A 13,340-nucleotide genomic window follows, 5' to 3' on the forward strand; every position below is an offset into this window, starting at 1 on the left:
TCCTTTTAGATTAGTTCCAGTCTCTGGTGGTGACCGTACTTGCCACTGGAGACCCGACACTCTCTTCATTTACAGAGATGCCCTTAATGCTGGGCTTAGGTTTCCTTTTCACCCTTTTATTCCTCATCTTTTGGCTGATTTACAAATCAACCCGTGTCAGCTTCCTCCAAACGCCTGGAGGAACATTCTATGTTTTATGGTTTGTTGTCTTAAGGAGGGCTTTCCTCTTTCTGTAGCTGTTTTTAGGAAGGTCTTTCAGTGTTATAATAGTTCTTCCAGTATCTGTGGCTGGGTCTATGTCAAGCAAAGGCCCAAAAGCAAACATATCTTTAACAGCGCCTCTATTCCTGATAATAATCAAAATTGGAGGAATAGTTTCATTGGGTTACGTTTGGAGAATGGTGACTGGGGCACACTTTTTCGATCTTCCTTCGGGAAGGTCAGTGATGGTAGCCTCAAATCCATTCACTTAACTCCTGAAGAAACTATTATTTATAATGGGCTTACTCAGGATGATGGCACCACCACCAGCTGGACTCTCTTAGAGGAGTTTTCCCTGATTCATGTGGGACTATCCTCTGTTTCTCAACAGGGTATTTTTCTTCCCTTCTCAATTTTACTTCATTTCATGCATTATTAACATCACTTATTTTGTCTTTTGCTTTGTTTCAGCTGCTAAGGAGATTAACGAGGACAATGTTCCTTTGGTTGAGGAGACAGCTAGGATGAAGAAAGCTCGGCTCGCAGGCCTAGACACCCGGGGAAAGGCCACAGAGCCTATCTTTTTGAAGAAGCACAAAGAGCCTATAGGGGAGGCTTCAACTGAAGGAGCTGGGGGCCATGGTGCTCCTATCACTGCTGCTACCACAAGCGCCTTTCAGCCTCTCTGGGGATTCCGCCGAGGGGACACCGTAGTTGGTTCCACGAAACATGCTTGGGATTGGTCCTACCATAGCGTGACTCTCAAGGACTTTACTGATGTGGTGGCCACCCCTGATCTTGAGAGGATTAAGCTCATGGGAGCTCAGTCTCTGGCTTCGGTATGCCTTCTCTTTTTTGAACTTATCTTTCATTCTTGTAGCATTTTCTTGCCTTATACTTTGTTAATTGCTTTGTTTCAGTCTAACGCCTACTTTCAAGGCGCTGTGAGGCAAGCCGAATCATGGAAGCGGGCTTCTGATAAGGCCGATAATGCCCTCAGGAGGCAACAGAAGAAGTATGCTACCCTGGAGAAGAAGCTCAAGTGCAAGGAGGAAGAACTCGGAGAGTCTAACGCCGAGCTGGTGGTACTTCGGGCGGAGAAGGATAAAGCTATAGACAACTATCTGGACTCGGAGGAGTTTGCCCAATCCATGAGGATTAGGGATGATTCAGTCTTTCCCGGGTTTTTTAGGACTGGTTGGGACACGGCCCTTGGGACCGTGAACGAGGCTTGTCCTGATATTAACCCGGCGGACTATATCTGCCCTGATGACGAGGCTTTGCTACAGAAGTTTCATACCCGAGTAGTTGTCTCGGACCATGTTCCTCAGGATCCACTCCTTCCTCCTCCCGAGTCTTCTTCCAGACCTGCTGAGGACGACAGCTCTTTCTCCTCCTCCGAGACGACAGAGACATCCAGCGAGAGTGGAGAGGACGATGATATGGATGCCGAGGGCACCTCAGCTCCTTAGAGCTTTTTCAGCCCTGCGTGGCTTGTCTTATTTTCGAGACTTTATTTATCAAATTTCCTGTAATATTTATCTGATCTTATTTTATCACCTTTTATGCTTGCATCCATGCATTTGGTTTTTATTCGTTAGGCCACAAACATACTTTGAAGAATCCATGAATTTCATAAAATTGTCTGGGATTCGTCCCTTACACAAGTCTTAATAAACTTCGTAATAAAACTAAAACATATAAATCCTAAGCAAGCAAAGCTTCAAGGTGCTTTTCAACCTACTCGCCATCCTGACGAGTGAGAATCGTATCCGGCTGCCCTATACATGGTAAACCTTCAGGTTTTGTGCATGCCAAGTTCTCGGGACTTCAAAACCATCCATAGTCTCTAGCTTGTAGGTTCCTCTACCTTGAACACTCTTGACTCTGTACGGTCCTTCCCAATTCGGGGCAAGCTTCCCTTTTTGTCCTACACCAGATGCTTCTATCTTCCTCAAGACTAGATCGCCTTGTTTAAAAAACCTTTCTTTGACCCTTAGGTTATAGTAGAATGAAGCCTTTTTCTGATATTCTACTATCTTTGCATGTGCCCTATCTCGCACTTCATCGATCAGATCCAGGGCTAACCTCTGCCCTTCCTCATTTTCTTCTGCATTGAAAGCCTGAATCCTTGGAGAGGAATGTGATATCTCTACTGGAACTACTGCTTCTGCCCCATATGCCAACATGAAGGGAGTTGCTCCTGTCGTGACTCTACAGGTAGTCCTATAGGCCCATAATATGGGAAGTATCTCATCCACCCAATTATTTCTTGACTTCTCTATCCTTTTCTTTAATCCATCCAGGATTATTCGATTTGCAACTTCTGCTTGCCCATTAGCTTGTGGGTGAGCCACAGAGGTGAACCGTAACTCAATTTCATTTTCTTCATAATACTTCTTGAATTCCTTGTTGTTGAATTGTGTTCCATTGTCAGTGATGAGGATACGGGGAATTCCATATCGGCACATAATGTTTTCCCACAGGAATTGTGCAACCTGCTTAGTTGTGATTTTGGCCAAAGGTTTGGCTTCGATCCACTTGGTGAAATAATCAATGGCTATAATCAGAAACTTCCTTTGCGCCGTGGCCATAGGAAAAGGCCCTAGAATATCCATCCCCCACATAGCAAAGGGAATAGGCGAGTTGATAGAGGTCAGCATCTCGGGGGGTTGTCTAACAACTGGTGCATGTTTCTGACAGCGATCACACTTCTTTACATATTGTTTGGCATCAGCCATCATTTCTGGCCAATAAAAGCCTAAACGGGTTATCTTATGAGCTAAGGCCCTGCCCCCCAAGTGTTGTCCACAAATACCTTCATGCACTTCCTCAAGAGCCAAGCGTGCCTCATCGGGCCTGAGACACCTTAAGTAAGGAACCACGAAAGATCTTTTATACAGAATCCCATCTATCAAAGAGTACCTTAGTGCTCGAACAGTTAACTTTCGTGCTTCAGTTGCATCGCTTGGCAACCATCCGGTTTGAATGTGAGCCTTAATGGGATCGATCTATGACGTCCCCAGGCCTATGGGAGCCACAAGCTTAACATCTATGCTTCGCGTCTTTAAAACATGGAAGTATACACTTCCTGAACTTTCTTCTATCTCAGATGAAGCAAACTTTGATAGCGCATCTGCCTTAACATTTTCTTCCCTTGGAATGTGTTCAACATGACATTCATTAAATTGGGTCATCACAGCCCTTACTAGGCGGACATACTTAGCCATCGTATCATCCCTTGCTTCAAATTCTCCCTTTACCTGGGATATGATCAGCTTCGAGTCTCCACGGACCTTTAAGTTTTTGACTCTAAGTGTCCCAGCTAGACCAAGGCCAGCTATCAGGGCTACATATTCTGCCTCATTATTTGTGGTTGGGAAGTCTAGCTTCATAGCATACTCAATCAAGAACCCATCAGGGCTTTGCAAAACCAACCCTGCTCCACTAGAGTTTGTTTTTGATGCTCCATCAAAATAGAGAACCCAATATTCTTTCTTATCCTTCTCTTTGCCCCCATTATCGACTCCCTTGTCTTGAGGTATGGCATCTTCCTGCCCCCCGACTTCTTGGTTGGGTATAGTACACTCCACCACGAAGTCAGCTAGTGCCTGGGCTTTTATTGCCGTACGTGGCTTATACTTGAGATCGAACTCTCCTAGCTCTATTGCCCACTTAATCAGTCTCCCACTTGCCTTGGGACTGTGAATGATATTTCTCAAGGGCTGATTTGTTAGTACCTCAATCTGGTGAGCCTGAAAATAAGGACGCAACTTTCTTGAAGCCATTACCAAAGCTAAAGCGAATTTCTCAATAGTTGAATAATTCAACTCAGCACCATGCAAAATTTTGCTGACATAGTATACGGGTTTCTGGACTTTCAGTTCCTCCTTAACCAACACCGCGCTCAAGGCACTCTCTGAAACAGCCAAGTACAAGAATAAAACTTCATTCAGAACTGGCTTGGGCAACAACGGGGCCTGGCCCATATACTTCTTTAACTCTTCAAATGCCTTCTGATTTTCCTCACTCCATACAAAGTCTTTGATGTTCTTTAGTGACTTGAAGAATGACAAGCACTTGTCTCCTGACTTGGAGATGAATCGTCCTAGCGCAGCAACCCTTCATGTGAGCTTCTGAACATCCTTGACAGTTTTTGGGGGTTCCATGTCCAGGATTGCCTTTATTTTATCGGGGTTAGCCTCAATTCCCCTCTTTGAGACCATCAATCCCAAGAATTTTCCAGATCCTACTCCGAAAGCACACTTCGTAGGATTCAACATCATCTTGTGGTATCTCAGGACCTCAAAAGCTTCCCTCAAATGGGTTATGTGATCAGTCTTTACTAGACTCTTGACTAACATGTCATCAACATAGACTTCCATAGTCTTACCAATAAGATCCTTAAAAATTTTGTTTACCAACCTTTGATAGGTGGCTCCTGCATTCTTGAGACCAAACGCCATAACAAGATAACAATAAACACCAAAGTCAGTGATAAATGATACCTTTGGAATGTCATCCTTATGCATTTTGATCTGGTTGTATCCGCTAAATCCATCCATGAAACTCAGCATCTCATGTCCAGCAGTGGCATCAATCAAAGTATCAATTCTCGGCAGCGGAAAACAGTCTTTGGGGCATGCATCATTCAGGTCAGTGAAGTCTATACACATCCTCCACTTTCCATTAGCCTTCTTCACCATTACAGGGTTGGCTAACCACTCCGGAAATTGGATCTCCTCAACGAAACCCGCTTCTAAGAGCTTTTCTACTTCCTGTTTTATAGCCTCTTATCTTTCCGGGGCAAAATTTATTTTCTTTTGTTTCACTGTCTTCCGGCTTGGATCCACGTTTAGCTTGTGAGTAATTAACTCCGGGTCTATGCCTGGCATATCAGCTGCTGACCATGCAAACACATCACTATTTTCTTGCAAAAATTTCACCAACTTCCCTCTAAGGGGTTCCTCTAACGTGGCTCCAATGAAAGTCATCCTCTCAGACTTCTCGGGGTCTAAAGAAATAGAAACCAAGTCTTCTGTTGGCTTTCCTCTCTTCTCATCATTTTCTCGGACATCCATATCTTCAATAGGAAGAACCTGTCCCCCGACTCCATCCGCCCTCAAAGAGGCCACATAACGGCTTCTAGCCATTTTTTGATATCCTCTCTCTTCTCCAATCCCGTTTCGGGTGGGAAACTTCATGACTGAATGGTAGGAAGAGGGGACTGCCTTGAAAGCATGTATCCCTGTTCTACCCATGATAGCATTATAAGTTGAACTAGCCTTTACTACTACGAAATCCAGCATCTGCATTGCTTGCCTTGGTTCTGTACCTATGGTGGTTGGCAACTTGATTATCCCTTCTACAGGACACTCTACTCCAGCAAATCCATATATTGGCATGTCGGTAGGTGTTAACTGGGAATCGTTATACCCCATCCTTAGAAAGGCGTCATGGAGCAAGATATCCACAGAAGCACCATTATCAACAAGAACCCTCTTGACCGGGCTGTTTCCTATTATAGGTGTTATGACCAGCGGGTCGTCATGAGGAAACTTGACTCCCTCTAGGTCAGAATCATCAAAAGCCAATGTTACTTCTGTCCTGGCCCTTTTCGGGGCTTCTCCTACAATATGCATAACCTCTCTAGTATATGCCTTTCTGGAATTTTTGGACAATCCAGCAGCAGTTGGACCTCCAAAGATCGTATTTATCACATGCCCTTGAGGTCTCGGCCCTCCATAAATGGTGTTTATGACTGGTCCTCTAGGCTGGGGATTTCGCCCCTGATCGTCTTGGTCCCTCCTACGATCTTCAAAGTTCTTCCTTCCACTATTATTCCTGTCCCCTCCTTCTCCAGTGTATTTGTTCAATCTTCCTTTTCGAATGAGGAACTCAATTTCATCCTTCAATTGCCTACACTCGTCGGTGTCATGGCCAACATCTTTGTGAAACCTGCAGTACTTGCTTTTATCTAGCTTGGCGGGATCAGCCTTCAAGGGCTTAGGCCAGCGAATATCTCTGTCTTTCTCAATCTCCATCAAAATCTGACTTCTAGGAGCATTCAACTTAGCGTATTCAGTGAACTTTTGCCCAGGTCCTCCCTTCTTGGGGGTTGAATCAGGATTTTGTTCGGTTCTAGGATACTTGTCCTTAGCGATATACTCCAGATCAGTTTTTCGTTTCTTGCCTCCAGTGGGCTCATTACTTAGTACGGTCTTCCTCATGCTTTCTTCAACCTTGATATACTTCCCTGCCCTCTCTTGGAGTTGCAACATGTTTTCAGGGGGACGTTTGGCCAAGGACATCTTGAAAAACTCATCCCTAGTTCCTTGTTGCAGTGCTATCATGGCTACCTTATCATTAAGGTCCGGGACTTTTAAAGCCTCCTTTGTGAAACGATTCAGGTAATCTCTCAAGGATTCCTTAGCTCCCTGCACAAGACTCATAAGAGATGCTGAACTTTTCTCATGGACTCTTCCACTGATGAATTGCTTAATAAAAGCCTGACTTAATTCTCTGAACGATCCAATAGAATTTGGGGGCAGGCGACTGTACCATCTTTGAGCCATACCCGACAGGGTTTGAGGGAAGGCCCGACACTTTATAACATCATTCACGGGTTACAGCAGCAGTGCATTAGAGAATGTCCTAACATGATTAGCGGGGTCTCCCGTGCCATCATAGGCTTTGATAGTGGGCATCTTGAATTTCCTTGAGATATGGGCATTCATTATCTCTCCTGTGAAGGGTGGAGTTGGATTATCAGGATCTCCAAGGGGAAGGAGATTGCTTGGATCAGTTCTTGGGACAGCAGCCCTTCTTCGTACCGGACCATCCAGGTCTATGACAGGAGGAGGATTTCTCCCCTAGGAGGTATCTGGGGTCTGGTGGCCTGGTGAGCCTCCAAATCACGCCTCAGCCTTTGGATTTCAGCCTCATGAGCCCTGATCCTTTCCTGCACTTCTTGGGGATTCGCCCCTGGGGTGCTTTGGGGGCGTTGCCTTCCATTGGCCATTGGCTCTTTTCCAGGACGCCTCCTTCTCGGGGCCACTTCATCATCCGAAGATTCGGAGTCTCTCTCAGTGTAAGGACCAGAAAATTCCCGATCCTCAGGGATAGGACCCAAACCTCGTATATAGGGGGGCGACTGCCCTCGTGCTTCGCTTCGCCCAGCATATCCGCTTCCTCCAACCTCAGGGTGAAGGGGCATCCTTGAATAGTCGGGGGAGTTGTCCCTTGTAGCTGAGGTTGAGTTGCCCCCCTGTCTGGGCTTCCCCCTGAGTAGATGCATAAGTTGAATGGGGAGGAACCTCCACGGTTGATGAAATCACCTGGGTTGTCTCTGATGGTGTTCCTTCCTCTAGAGCTCCAATTGTTCTCCGTGTTCTCGCCATGGCTGTTGTTGTGCTTTCCCACAGACGGCGCCAAATGTTATGGATAAAAAACTAAGGTTATTATTTGCTGTATTTAGTACTAAGATTCGGGAGCTCAAGGCCTTTAATGGCTGCTCTCATGTTTCGTGGCTCGATCTGCCTTTACGAGATGCCTACGTATCTCTGTGAATTAGAGAATCAAGCCAAAAAACGTAGTTCTGATCTGTGGGGTGAGGCCCCTTATATAGATGTTGGGAGTCCTTGAATTGGACTTGGTATAGGAGACTTGATGGGCAAGTCTCATAATTAGAATGGACTTTGGAGTCCTAGATAGTAGGAAACTGATTCCTTATCCTTTTAGGTCCCCTTGAGGCTAATCTATAAGGATTTATATCCTTATCGGGACTCTTCTCAATAGCTGATTTTTCCCTTATTAATTAACTACGAAATTAATTAATAATCAGGGCTTTTGGGCCTTCTTTATTCCATCAGGCCTGATCTGGTCCATCAGGCTTAACCTTTCCGGTCTGAGTATCATATATCTTTTTATTGGGCCTAGCAGCCCATATCTTGCAGTATTTAATTATACTATCATAATTTATTTATCCCTATCAATATTAAAAAAATCAGAAAATAAATAATAAATTTTGGAAATTTTAAAATAGTAAAAATCAATTTCTGAAAATATTATAAAAAGAAAATATAATTTCTGAAAAAAATAAAACATAAATTCAATTTTTGAAAATTTTGAAAACTAGAAAACTAGTTATGCAGAACACGGAAACTTCAGGGGTCAAATTGTAACCGCAAAAACGATCCGATTGGATAATGTTTTGGATAACCAACATCCTGTTTTGGATAATTATCAAAACTTTTGGATAACTATTAGAACTTTTGGATAATTATGAAGACGGGGCTTCTTATAAAACACTTTATACGAAGGTAATGTTATCGAAATGATTATCGTATCGAAAATTTTGCGCAGGGCCGCGCATAGATCAAACCGTAATCCGGATTGAAAAAGTCAAAACACAAAAAATGTCCGGAATTATCACATTTGGTTAGGAAGGAGTTTTCGAAAGAGTTTCGGGTTGTAAAAACGTAAAAACGGTTGAATTTGGACAATTTTCGGCTTTATAAAATAGTTTTGTAATTATTCAGAAAATAATTAATAAATTCATAAATTAATATAAAATCATATAATGGTGCAAAAATTACCATAAAATTATCACAATTATCTATATTTTAATCTGGACATAATAAAATTAACATACCTATACTTTACCACATATAAACATCCACATATCAATACTAATCATCAGATAATTCACCAAAATTCACATAGTAATCACATAATAAATATTTATTGATAAAAACAATTACACTCCTCTTCATCTGTTGGGAATTTCATTGCATTGAACACATTAAAAGTGACATCCTGATCTTGAACCCTCATTGTAAGCTCTCCTTTTTGCACATCGATCAAAGTTCAGCCTGTAGCTAAGAATGGTGTTCCCAAGATAATAGGAATCTTCTTATACTCCTCAAAGTCTAGAATGACAAAATCAGCAGGAAAGATGAGTTTATCCGCTTTAACCAAGACATCTTCCACTATACCTCTCGGATAAGTGATGGACCGATCAACCATTTATAAGGAAATGTTTGTAGGTTTTGGATCAGGCAGCCCAAGTTGCATGAAGACAGATAATGGCATCAGACTGTAACTAGCTCCCAAGTCGCACAAGCACTTATCGAAAGATAACTTGCCCATAGTGCATGGTATTATGAAGCTTCTTGGATCTTTAAGTTTACGAGGTAATTTCTGTTACAGCACCGCACTGCACTCTTCCATTAGAGCAACTGTTTCCAACTCCTCAAGCTTTAACTTCCGAGATAGAATACCCTTCATGAACTTCGCATAGCTCGGCATCTGTTCTAGAGCTTCCGCAAAAGGTATGTTAATATGCAATTTCTTGAAAACCTCCAGAAACTTGGAAAACTGCTTGTCGATCTTCTGCTTATGAAGTCTTTTTGGATATGGAGGAGGCGGATAGGCCTGTTTGTTGTCTATATTATGCTCAAGAGTAGATTGTTCATCATAATTTTTGTTCATTTTCACTTCGCCATCGTTCTGATAAGCATTATCAAGATTTCCATTTTCTGGTACAGGGGAGAGCGCGGGTGCGCTGAGAGGTAGCGCGGGCGCGTTGAGAGGTAGCGCGGGCGCGGAGAGGTAGCGCAGGCATGCTGACCTTCTGCCCATGCACTTCTTCTTTTTGCTCAGCTACTGATTTTTACTGGTTAGCGACTTTTCCAGATCTCAAAGTGATTGCTTTCAACTGTTCTTTGACTTCCCTCTTGGCTAGTTTAGCCTCTGTATCACTAGAAAGAGTTCTTTGTGGTCTATTCAGCAAAACATTAGCAATTTGTTATATTTGATTCTCCAAAGTTTTGATCGAAACCGCTTGGCTTTTGCACATTAGCCTCAATTCTTCCAATTCAGATTTTTCATTAGCAGATTGACCAGCACTTCCATGAGCTTGTTGTTGCATTCACTGTGGTTGAAATTGTTGCCTTGGTGCATACTATTGTTGAAAACCAGGAGGGTTGAATGGCTTCGTCTACACTGCTGGTAAGGCTGTTGTGGATATTGGATACCACTCTGATTATTGCTGCAACTAAAATTATGATGGTTTCGATTATTAGGATGATAAGCGGCAGGTCCTAGTTACTGTGGTCTCTGAAAATTGCTCACAAACTGTGTTGACTCTCTAGATATAGCACATTGATCCATCGTATGTGCACCTGCACAAAGCTCACAAACACTTGTTATCTGATGAACTCCATAGTTAGGCAGAGAATTCACTTTCATAGTCAACGCCTTTAGCTGAGCCGCTATAGCCGAAGCTTTATCCACCTTCAGAATTCCTGCTACCTTTCCTTGTTATAGTCTCTGATTTGGGTTCTGATATTCATTAGCAGCCATCATTTCAAATTAGGTCATAAGCTTCCTCATACCTCTTAGCCCATAAAGCTCCACCTGATGCTGCATCTAGCATGGGTCTCGACTGTGCTCCCAACCCATTACAAAAGCAATTGATTACCATCCAATCAGGAATTCCATGATAATGACACTTCCTAAGCATCTTCTTGTAGCGCTCCCAAGCTTCACATAAAGATTCTCTCGATTGCTGTGCAAATTGAGTAAGAGCATTCCTGATTGTAGCTGTTTTTGCCATAGGAAATAATTTAGTAAGAAATTTCTTAGCAAGATCCTCCCATGTCACAATAGAAGCTGATGGTAGAGAGTGAAACCAGCATTTAGCTTTATCCCTCAGAGAATATGGGAAAAGTCTGAGTTTGATAGCATCTTTTGAAACACCGTTGAACTTGAAGGTGTCGAAAATCTCAATGAAATCCTTAATGTGCATATTGGGATCTTCCATTAGAGCCCCCCAAACTGGACTGAATTCTGTACCATTTGAATCATGCCAGGCTTGATTTCAAAGGTATTACCTGCAATAGCTGGTCTGCCAATGCTAGACTGAATGTCACTGATTTTCGGTTGAGAATAATCTTTCAATGCTTTCATTTCTGCTGTTGGTTCCCCCATTATAATGATCACTTCCATTTCTACTTCTTCTAGTGTGTCCTTATGAGATTGAGAATGTTTTCGCATACATGCTCGCTCGAATACCTGAAACACACAAGCAAAGTAAAATTGGTAAGAGAAATAATCCGAGTCAATGAACTTTAACGACCACTGATGACAAGCACATAAACTAAATTTAACACTGATCCCCGGCAGCAACGCTAAAAACTTGTTCGCACCAAAACACGCAAGCATACGCGGTCACAAGTAGTATAAGATTAAGTTTAGTTCTTTCCCATAGATATTGGTTTAATTCAGATTGTGCATTTATGCACTAAAATATGATTATTATTTACTGATAAGACAAGTATCAAATTGAGTTTGATTATCTAAACGGCTCGTCATCATGAGTTCCGATGAAAACATGATAGTAAAAAGGTTCTGAATACTACAAGAGAATATTAAAGTATTAAGGTTTAGAAAACAAATCCTAAACGAGAATCCAAAGTATCGCCTAATTAGAAGAATGCAAAAATAAGATGTTGAACTAGATCTTCTTCTTCTTCTTAGTCTTTTTGTGCTATCCACTTTTTGTTCTCCCTTCCGTTCTGTCCTTCTGATTGATATCTTATGGTATTTATACTTCCATATTACTCTGACCACACGAAACTTCCAATCAAAATCAAAATAGGATTTCTGTTTGCACAACCTAGCACGGGGGCACCAGGACAGAGCGCGGCGCGCTAGCCTTCCGTTTCAGCAGCGCGGGCGCGCGAAGGTAGAGGGCGGCCGTGCTTGACTTCTGCAAAAAAAAAACTGCTTTCTTTATTTCTCGCTCTGCTCCGATGGCGAGCTTCCTCCCTTCATTTCTTGATCTTATTCCATCATAGAAGCATAGAAATGTCCAGTCCTGCCTCTAGTTATAGCTCTACAAAGACTCAACAAAAATGCATCAATAACACCACATACTTGAGATCAAGTCATCAACTTAAGTCAATAAGAAAGTGTTCTAAATGGATATAAAATTCACTTATCACACTCCCAAACTTAAATCGATGCTTGTCCAAGCATAATCAGACTCGAAAATACATGAATGACTGCAACTAAATGAATGAATGTAACTTAATGACAATGCAAACATCCCCTCAGAATAACAATAATCAAATCAATAAGCCAATATCTCTAAGAATGCAATAACTCTAAACAGAGCTCGACTAAATCCCATGTACTAACTTACAAGCACAAAAGTGTGACTGTGTGCTTTGCTAATCAGATATACTCCCAACACTAGATCAAAACCATATCATATTCTTCGCCAAAACAATCACAACTTATAAGTAGAATGAACGCTAAACACATCATGACTCCAAAACACCTCCATCATCACTGGAGTTAGACAAGGATTCATGCTATAATACTGAACACATCAACAAAAATGCTTATTTGACCGTGCAATGAATGAGGCCCCGAAATACTTATGCAATAATACCCATGTAGCGTGCGTTAGGTTAGCGGATCCCAGACTGAATAAACCTTAAGTCACTAGGCACAAAGTCCCCTAGAACTTAATTTCTCGAGTATTAAAGAGCTCACCCGTGGTCAATTCTGCATAATCAGATACTAACATAATTTTTTTTTCTTTTTTTCTGGAATGAGTGTGTTTTGCTCATTCTCATCCATCCCTAGACTACTCATAGATATGAGTGGCTACTAGCCTTTTGACGCCTAACTTTTATTAACAACTAGCAATGAAATCCCTGGTTTTCCCCAATTTATATTTTAGTGCTCCTTCTTCATCAAGGGAATAGTAAACATTCTAAATGTAAAAAAGTGATTAAATTTCAACAACCAAACCAGTATGGCCCTGATCTAGCCCAAAAGCAATTGATGAGACTTGTGAATAGGCTTAGCTTCTGGACATGCAAATCAATTCATAAGAACTTAATCATCCCTCTATTCATCATCACTATACTCAAATCAACATTGACCTACCAACCAGAAATAGCTCATCCTACGGGATCATGCTATATGCTATGTAGATGTAACTAAATGGACTCACATAATATACAAAAACAATTATGCAAACAATTATGGTCTATATGAATAGCAATGCAAGATTATGAATGAACTACCCCTACCAATGCAATATGAATTCTATATGAACATGA

At 42.0% G+C, this 13,340-nt stretch overlaps 1 non-coding gene across 1 annotated transcript; it reads left to right on the forward strand.

Annotated features, from left to right (window-relative positions):
* The first annotated feature begins 10,697 nt into the window (after positions 1 to 10,697).
* On the forward strand, positions 10,698 to 10,804 carry LOC141681204 (small nucleolar RNA R71). The gene has a single exon (XR_012558646.1). It is a non-coding gene; the product is annotated as a small nucleolar RNA R71 (small nucleolar RNA).
* The last annotated feature ends 2,536 nt before the right edge of the window (positions 10,805 to 13,340 follow it).

Source organism: Apium graveolens, chromosome 8, assembly GCF_009905375.1.
Source record: "Apium graveolens cultivar Ventura chromosome 8, ASM990537v1, whole genome shotgun sequence".
NCBI lineage: Eukaryota > Viridiplantae > Streptophyta > Magnoliopsida > Apiales > Apiaceae > Apium > Apium graveolens.